We start from the raw sequence: 9,439 nt of genomic DNA, 5'->3' as shown, positions 1-9,439 counted from the left end.
GAAAGTTCTTGCCTAATACTGTCAAAATTGGCCTTTCTCCAATTTAGAACTTCAACTTTTAGATCTGGTCTGTCCTTTTCCATCACTATTTTAAAACAAATAGAATTATGGTCGCTGGCCCCAAAGAGCTCTCCCACTGACACCTCAGTCACCTGCCCTGCCTTATTTCCCAAGAGTTGGTCAAGTTTTGCACCTTCTCTAGTAGGTACATCCACATACTGAATCAGAAAATTGTCTTGTACACACTTAACAAATTCCTCTCCATCTAAACCTGTGGAAGTTGAGTAAAAATGGACTTTGTCCTGGAGCATTTTGGATATTAGACAAAATGGCTCCTATAAGTTCTTGACATGTTCGTGCTAAAGTTGTAAAGTAGTATCTGGTATGTGTAATACCGAAATTTGCTTACAGTTAAAAGATAACTGCTGACAGTTAGCACTTGGAAAGACATAACTGAAACGACGGTTGACAGCGTCTGGAATGTCCCAAGTCCTGTTTTAACGTGATAAGATACCTCGACGGCAGAATGTTAAAAACTCCAGCACACCCAGGGTTGCAGCATTTCGTGTGTCAATGAAATAATGTTATCGGATTGGACATTTCAAAGACCAACAAGCTGTTGTAAATCTTGTGATTGCGTAAATTAGAATCACCCGAGTGGATGAACTTGCAGTTTTAGAGAATATAGGGTAAGTCTTCGTTCACTTTGGAGAGCGACTGGCCGGCGTGAAGTTGACTCTGGAGAGCCTTTGCAATGCTATGGAGCAGATCGTTGTCTTTGTATGCATAGTGTAAACTGTCTCCACGGATCCCAATAAATCTCTTATGATTAATGCTTTAACAGTGCCTGATTGTTTCACTGAAGGAGATAACTGACCAGTGCTGGCGAGGGCACTCAGGACCGAAGAGTCCAACTCGTCAAACCTTTAACACTATGGCAGTCCCTGTCGATGTTTGGAAAGTTAAAATCCTCTACCATAACTACCCTATTATTCTTACAGATAGCGGAGATCTCCTTACAAGTTTGTTTCTCGATTTCCCTCTGACTATTGCGGGGTTTATAATACAATCCCAATAAGGCGATCATCCCTTTCTTATTTCTCAGTTCCACCCAAATAACTTTCCTGGATGTATTTCCGGGAATATCCGCCCTTAGCACAGCTGTAATGCTATCCCTTATCAAAAATGCCACTCCCCCTCCCTTTCTATCCTTCCTGTAGCATTTGTATCCTGGAACATTCAGCTGATCTCTATGTATTTTCTTTATGCAGAGAGTGGTGGGTGCATGGAATGCACTGCCAGCTGTGGTAGTAGAGTCAGATACATTAGGGACATTTGAGTTACTCTTGGATAGGTACATGGAAGATAGTACAATGAAGGGTATGTAGATTAGTCTGATCTTAAGAGGAGGATAAAAGGCCAGCACAACAAAGCTTGTTCTATGTTCCTCAAATTTCCCTCTGACTATTGGAAGGTCTTTAGTACAATCCCATCAGGTTGATTGGCCTTCATTGTCACAATGATCATTCAGTTATTTGTATCTAATTTCAACGCATCCATTTTCACTGGACAATTTTTCAGAAATATCTTCTCTAGTTGCAACTGTGATGCTTTCCTTAATAAAAAATGCCACTTTCCCTTCTGTTTTGCCTCTCTTTCTACCCTTCCTATAGAATCTGAAACCCGGAACACTGAGCTGCCAGTCCCATCCATCCCTCAGCCAAGTTTTTGTCATACCTATGATATCCCAATCCCATGATCCCAAACATGCCGAGTTCATCAGCCTCACCTGTAAGACCGCTTGCATTGAAATAAATGCAGTTTAATTTTTCAGTTACTTCATTCTCTGACTAGCTCTTGGCTATCTTCTCTAATTATTGTCTTCTTTTCATATTCAAGACCATCCTCACCTGTCTTTCTATGTACTCTGCTACTTAGGATCCCTCCAACCCTTCACTCTAATAGTTTGCAGTCTTCTTTCTGAGAGACAGCGAGAGAAAGAGAGAGACCATTTTAGAGCTGAGATTGCCAAAGCCAGTAGAAAATTAACTCTTTGTGCTTACTTGCTACAGATTGAATGTTTTGAAATGAATTGCAATTTGATGATTTTGCATAGCCGCTGCTGATTATGAAATGCAAACACTGTAAAAGGTTGATGTTTTAAATTACAGATTTGAGACGGCCCAGGGAAACCCTCGCGGACTCAGACCTGTAATATTCTGTTGCTTCATTCCGGAGATCATACTCTGGAAAAAAAAATCTTTCAGACAGTTTAGTTTAATTTTAGTCATCCCCTTTATTTAGCAATAGCATCACTGCTACAACATAACACTGACACCCATAAGCCAAGCTAACTAGGTTCTAATAACCCTGGAAAGTAAGACATCAGCTCTTCAAGAGCCCTAGCAGGCTACGCTGTTATACTATCACAAACAGGCTTCCTTTATACAAAAGGCTTACAAAAGCTGTACTGTCACAAACAGGCTTTATTTATACAAAAGGTTGGCAAAAGCACTGCATGTTCTGAACTCGGCAGATAATAGTGAAGGACAATAACTCGGGAGAGACGTTAATTGATACCGGGTTTTGTTTTGAAGTCTGAATCAAGCACTGTTATTAATTTCAGAAAGGAACAGCTGTGAATGTTATCACTCAGTGTCTTGTTTAAGGCAAATGTTCTTAATTGCCTTAGAGCAACCTGTTATCACTTGGTAAGAACAGATATTTTTAATCTTCTGCATAACATCGGTTCCCTTTTTTTTAAGCCTGCCTCCCTCCTCACTGATTTTCTAGTGCACAGCAAATGTGTTCTATAATTCAGTATTCTGCTTTAGTCTAAATGTTTAAGGACAGGGTTTAAGGTCATAAACTTTCTCACCATCCTTTTTGAACAGGTTTTGTCTGCCCCAAGATCTCGAAACCTGAATCCCTGAACATGACACCCCTACCTGTGCAGCCACTGATTTAATCTCCGTTAATCTTTTATTCTTTCCCTCATTTGAATTGGGCATTGGAAGTAAACCAGCAATTACTACTTTTGAGGGTTTTTTTTTAATCTTCTACTTAATCTCTTATATTCTCTCTGTAAAGCTTGAATCTTTTCCTTAACTATGTCATTCCTACCAATGTGTACAACAAAAAATCCAACCTTGTGTACAAATAACTCCTGGTTTCTCACTTGCCTTCTAACAATATTTTCAAAGATTTTGAGCCATCCTTAACCCTGGCACTAGGAAAGCAACATACTGTCCTAGATTCACACTCACTGCCACACAGTCTCCTGTCTGTGCCCTTGACGGGAGAGTCCCCTATAACAATTATTCATCTAAATTTTGTCAAAACCTGCCAAACATAAGATTCATTTGAGGTGCCCAAGATCTGACTGTCTCTTCTGTTTTGTTCTGAGAGACTACCCTTTTCAACAGAACCCCAAACGGAGTATTGTGTTTGAGAGAGGAATAGCCACAGGAATAGCCACTTCTGAACTATCTTCTTATCTTCCTGACAGTCATCCATCTATCTAACAGACTGTGCTGTGAAATAACTTCGCTAACTCTACTAGCCATCTAACTCTGTCTCTTATGTGTCCTTAATGTCATTTAGACTAAAAAGAAGCAGCTTACAACCGCACCTTCTATGTAAAATAAAACTACATTTCTTTACCTGAAAAGAGTTCAAGCATGCAAAAACTTAAATAAAATACTGCACACACAAATCTGAAACAAAATCAACCACATAGCTGGACGGTCAAATAAAAAAAAAGACTGCTGAACTGGTCCAACAGACAGCTTTCAATCTTTGATTGAAAATAACTCACTCCCGAGCCATCCACGTCAGGCCTATCCAAAAGCTCCATAAATACAGCTCTGTTGATTTAAAACAAACTCTCCTGTGATTTAAAAAAACACATTAATGATGTTTAAACACAAAACTCTCTGCTGTGATTTTTAAGAAAATCATAACGTTTAAAAATAAAACTATCCTCTAAGCCTATAACTGCTGAGAAAAAGAAATAAGCTGTTTATTGTTAAGGCTCTCCAAAAGGTCTGTTAACAGTGGCCCAGTGGTTATCACTGCTGCCTCACAGCGCCAGAGACCCGGGTTCAATTCCCGACTCAGGCGACTGACTGTGTGGAGTTTGCACATTCTCCCAGTGTCTGCGTGGGTTTCCTCCAGGTGCTCCGGTTTCCTCCCAGAGTTCAAAGATGTGCAGGTTAGGTGAATTGGCCTTGCTAAATTGCCCATAGTGTTAGGTAAAGGGGTAAATATAGGAAAATGGATGGGTTGCGCTTCGGCGGGTCGGTGTGGACTTGTTCGGCCAAAGGGCCTGTTTCCACACTATAAGTAATATAATCTTAACGTAACTCATTTGAATCAAAAGTTCCCTTAATGGAACTCATTTGAAAAAAAAACTTTTTTTGCATTTGTGTCCATAAAAGAACTAAAAGTGAATCAAAATAAAAATATTATGCAACTGAAATGTAATAGCTCATCCAAATAAATGCTTTGGACTATTTGGTTCGACCAAGTATAATTCCAAATTAGTGTCATTGGGCTGAATATAGCAAAAATAAGCCAGTATTTAGACAGAGAAAGTTGGACAATGACAGAGAGGTGATCAGGGAGTGCAGAGGTGAGACAAATAGTCATGGATTTGGTTCCACTGTAAAGGTGTTACATACCAACTCCATAAGCAGGAACCTCTCAGCAAGAGCACTGAAACCTTCAACTTGTCATGAACGGTGGGAATTACTCACCTGTGAAACAATTTCAATTTTTAACTTGAAGATCTCCGAGAGTCTATAGCTAGAAAGATATCAGAAGTATTGAAGACAGATTTAACTCTGAAGAAGATATCTGGGACACAGGGCATCTGGATCTGTGCAAACCAGAGATCACCATACACCGAGAAGGATGGGAGAGTCCCTGAGAAGGGACAGAGGAGATTTTACACAATGGTTTGAGTGAGAGATTTGATGGAGTTGTGTGATTGGTTTAGATATGTTTTGGAGAAGCCGGTGTTGGACTGGAGTGTACAAAGTTAAAAATCACACAACACCAGGTTATAGTCCAACAGGTTTAATTGGAAGCACACTAGCTTTCGGAGCGACGCTCCTTCATCAGGTGATAGTAGAGGGCTCAATCCTAACACAGCATTTATAGCAAAAATTTTTTACAGTGTGATGTAACTGAAATTATACATTGAAAATTATATTTTTCAATGTATAATTTCAGTTACATCACACTGTAAATTTTTGCTATAAATTCTGTGTTACGATCGAGCCCTCCACTATCACCTGATGAAGGAGAGTCGCTCCGAAAGCTAGTGTGCTTCCAATTAAACCTGTTGGACTATAACCTGGTGTTGTGTGATTTTTAACTTGGTTTAGATTTTTTGTTAAAAAATGAAGTTCCTATTGGCTGAAAACAAAACGTTTAAATAACAGGTTTTTTTGGGCAAATGGTCAGCAGCAGAAGTGGCTTGTGACAGTTTAAGAGCGTGCTGGGAATTTCAGTCAAGCTAGTTTGAACTCTGACCTCAATTATGCTGCAGCAGGATGTGTTGTGATCTTCTGTTTCCTGTGTTGACCAAATCAAGTAAGGGTCATAAGGTCTCTGGACCTACTGCTACCTGACATGACGCATAGAATGTCACTGTTCATGGCTCAGTGTAAATATCTGTAAAAAGTTAAAAATCACACGACACCAGGTTATAATCCACAGGTTTATTTGGACTATACTCTGGTGTTGTGTAATTTTTAATTTTGTTCACCCCAGTCCGTCACCGGCTCTTCCAAATCATAAGCATTTTCATTGGAAATATGCGATTAGGCTTTTATCAATTCCTTGGCTGAGTGCCCGAGGCCTATTTCACAGCAGCACATTTGCACACAAGTCAACACAACAAGGAAACACTCCCTCAGAAGGAGAAGCTTCCAGTTCCACACTGGAAAAGCAATGCCATGAAGTCCTCTTCATAAAACAAGGAATCGTGAGGTGAGACCAACACTGGCCACTTTGCTTGAATTTGATTCAAGCCAAATTTATCCACTCAAAGTAAGAGTTAGGGTGATAAGTGAATTAAAGTTAAAGCTAAGATAAAGTGAAATGAGTCAGATGAAATAAGTAACTGGCGCAATGAGTGTTTAACATTGAGTATTAGCACCGAATAAATGTATTGAGTCCGTTCCCTGCCTTTTATCTGTTACACAAGGGAAGAATACCTGCAGGAAAAGGTTTGAGATCTCCTTTTCGTGCAACAGACAGAATCTGCAGGTAAGTATGCAGTGAATACAATGGCCTGAAACTGAATACTTACATTCAAAGGCCGATAATATCCGTGATTTTGCTGAAATCCAGTGATGTGATGCTTTGGTCGGAGTTTCCAGTCTGCGAGCCCACGTTTTAATCCCCTCACAAACAACTTTGTCACATCCACGATTTGCAGAAAGCCTTTCTCACGCGCTGCGCTGCCCAGGTTCCTGGTCCGGGGAAATCCTTGCCCCGAATAAAGATGGCGGCCGCGCCTGCGCCCGAGGTCATTGCTGGCGGTACCGCTGAACTTTGCCTCCAATAAAGATGGCGGAGGTAGATTCCTTATTCTCCCCTTCCTCACTTATCAAGTGCCCACAGCCAGTGACAAAACCCCAATCTATTGCCAGGGTGCAGCTCCAGCTTCAGTTGCTCCCTGTGATAGAGAGTTGGGGAAGCAATAGTTAAAAGTTTTTTCTTGGTTGCTGAAATAACGATGCAAAGTAAATTTTGAAATGGGTGTCCTCTCTGACCTATCACCTCCATCCCCACCCCCATTCACCTATTGTACTCTATGCTACTTTCTCCCCACCCCCACCCATTTATCTCTCCACCCTGCAGGCTCCCTACCTCTATTCCTGATGAAGGGCTTTTGCCCGAAACGTCGATTTTTCTGCTCCTCGGATGCTACATGACCTGCTGTGCTTTTCCAGCACCACTCTAATCTAGACTCTAGTTTCCAGCATCTGCAGTCCTTGTTTTTACCTTGCTGAAGCACCCCTCCACCCATGACTTAGGTGCTTCCTCTATTGCGATGCCTTCTCAACCGCATTCCTTATCTGCTCATGACTCATGTGAAAAGCGCGGATGTGTCAGATCCTGATGTTCTGTTCCTTTGGATTTCTGAAATTGTTGGGTCTTTTGACTGGGAGTTTCAAGTATTTTAGTGCTGTGCCCTGCTACGCTGTGAGGAGTTCTGTGGATCTTCTTTTATGATGGAATTGAGCCCATCTCCATATCTGTTTTCATTACTGTCCTCCCTCTGTGATAAATTGTCTGTTTCGTGCTCAGAGTCATTGTAATGTACAGCACAGAAACAGACCCTTTGGTCCAACTTGCCCATGCTGACCGGGTATCCCAACCCAATCTAGTCCTACCTGCCAGTTACTTTAGCTGACTGTCCAGATGAGGTATCTGCCACTGACCATCCCCTGACCGGATGCTCTACCTTTAGAAGCTTTAACTTGCCGAAGGATCATTCCGAGTCGGGAATTGTTCTTGCTGCTTTTCTCGTCTGCTTTTGATATTATTTCAACCATCAAATTCTGCAGCATGACTATTATCTGGAACCAATTCTTCATATCGTGGCACATTTAACACTGCTTCTCTCTCACTGCAGCTATCAGCAAATATTACCAATCCATCATTAGTTGTGAATAAAATGACATTTCACCTTCCTGAATTGCTGCAGTCCATATTGTAGAGGTGCTCCACAATGTGGTTCAGTAAGTACTTAGCAAGTAAGTTGGGACGAAGGAACAGTGATATTTGTCCCAAAAACAGTTTGTGTTGTTCACATTTTTAACATAACACAACATAACATGACAGCGCAGTACAGGCCCTCAATGTTGCGCCGACATGTGGAACCAATTGGAAGCCCATCTATCCTACACTATTCCATTTTCATCCATAGACCATTTAAATGCTGGTAAAGTTGGCAAGTCTACTACTGTTGCAGGCAGTGTGTGCCACACCCCTACTACGCTGAGTACCTCTGACATCTGTCCTATATATAGGAAGTTAAAATGCCACAGAGGGGCCAGTTCCATACTTTGCTTCAGGGGAGTCAAGGGTTAAACATTCCCCTGCCAAAGGATTTACTGCAACATCAACTGAAGGCCTGCATTCTTACAATACAGACAGAACACCTCAGTAGAGGAGTGGATACCTCTGTAACCCCAGACAGATGAATTTGCCCTGTCCAGGCAAGACTGATAGCCCTGGCCAAAACCCCATTAAACTGTCTCCCGTTCCCACTGTCTTACTTCCCCTCCATATTAGCATAGGTAAGTGAATCCCCCATTTATTGAAGGAAAAGCCCTTCTGCCTTAATCTCTTCCCATCAACACATAATCATGATCAATACGATAATCCGTTTTTGTAATCCATTCTCACGTTTTCACAGGATATCGACATTCATCAAGCTTTGTAAATTCATAATCACCTACTTTAAACTATGTAATGACAATTGCCCATATGACTGATATGCCTTTGTCTATTTCGTATAAAATATACTTTCCTTATGTGTATGGCAGAGATTCGTGAAGAAGAGTCACTACAAGTAGACACTCGACTACTTTAGAGACACTCTGATTCTCTCGCTAGCTGTCCGATAACAAAGCTACTGCTGTTGTACAGAAAACTTGTGCCGTCCGAATTTGTGGAACAAAATAAACGTCAACAATATCTACCACCCCTCAATTTAAAGCTATGACCTCTTCTGCTACCCACCACCATCTGAGGAAAAAGGCACTCACTATCAACCTATCTAACCCTCTTATCTTATATGACTCAATTAAGTCACCTCTCAGCCTTCCCCCCCCGTCAAACGAAAACCTCAACCTTTCCTCATAAGACCTTCCCTCCATACCAGGCAATATCCTAGTAAATCTCCTCTGCACCCTTTCCAAATATTCCACATCCTTCTTATAATGCACTGACCAGAACTGTATGTAATACTCTAAGTGCAGCTGCACCAGAGTTTTGTACAGCTGCAGCATGACTTTGTGGCTCCGAAACTCAATCCCTCTACCACTAAAAGTTAACACACTGTCTGCCTTCTTAATCCTATCAACCTAGGTGGCAACTTTCAGGGATCTAGACAATAGACAATAGACAATAGACAATAGGTGTAGGAGTAGGCCATTCAGCCCTTCGAGCCTGCACCGCTATTCAATATAATCATGGCTGATCATTCCTAATCAGTATCCTGTTCCTGCCTTATCTCCATAACCCTTGATTCCACTATCTTTGAGAGCTCTATCCAACTCCTTCTTAAATGAATCCAGAGAGTGGGCCTCCACTGCCCCCTGTGGCAGAGCATTCCACACAGCCACCACTCACTGGGTGAAGACGTTTCTCCTGAGCTCTGTCCTAAATGGTCTACCCCGTATTTTTAAGCTATGTC

At 41.4% G+C, this 9,439-nt stretch overlaps 1 pseudogene; it reads right to left on the bottom strand.

The window, feature by feature from the left end:
* Positions 1 to 6,692, bottom strand: part of LOC122543622 — a 19,268-nt pseudogene extending 12,576 nt beyond the window's left edge.
* Positions 6,693 to 9,439: the final 2,747 nt, after the last annotated feature.

This window comes from Chiloscyllium plagiosum, chromosome 44 (assembly GCF_004010195.1).
Source record: "Chiloscyllium plagiosum isolate BGI_BamShark_2017 chromosome 44, ASM401019v2, whole genome shotgun sequence".
NCBI lineage: Eukaryota > Metazoa > Chordata > Chondrichthyes > Orectolobiformes > Hemiscylliidae > Chiloscyllium > Chiloscyllium plagiosum.
The sequence above is the reverse complement of the archived record's forward strand: the minus strand, read 5'-3'. Positions and strand labels throughout refer to the sequence as shown.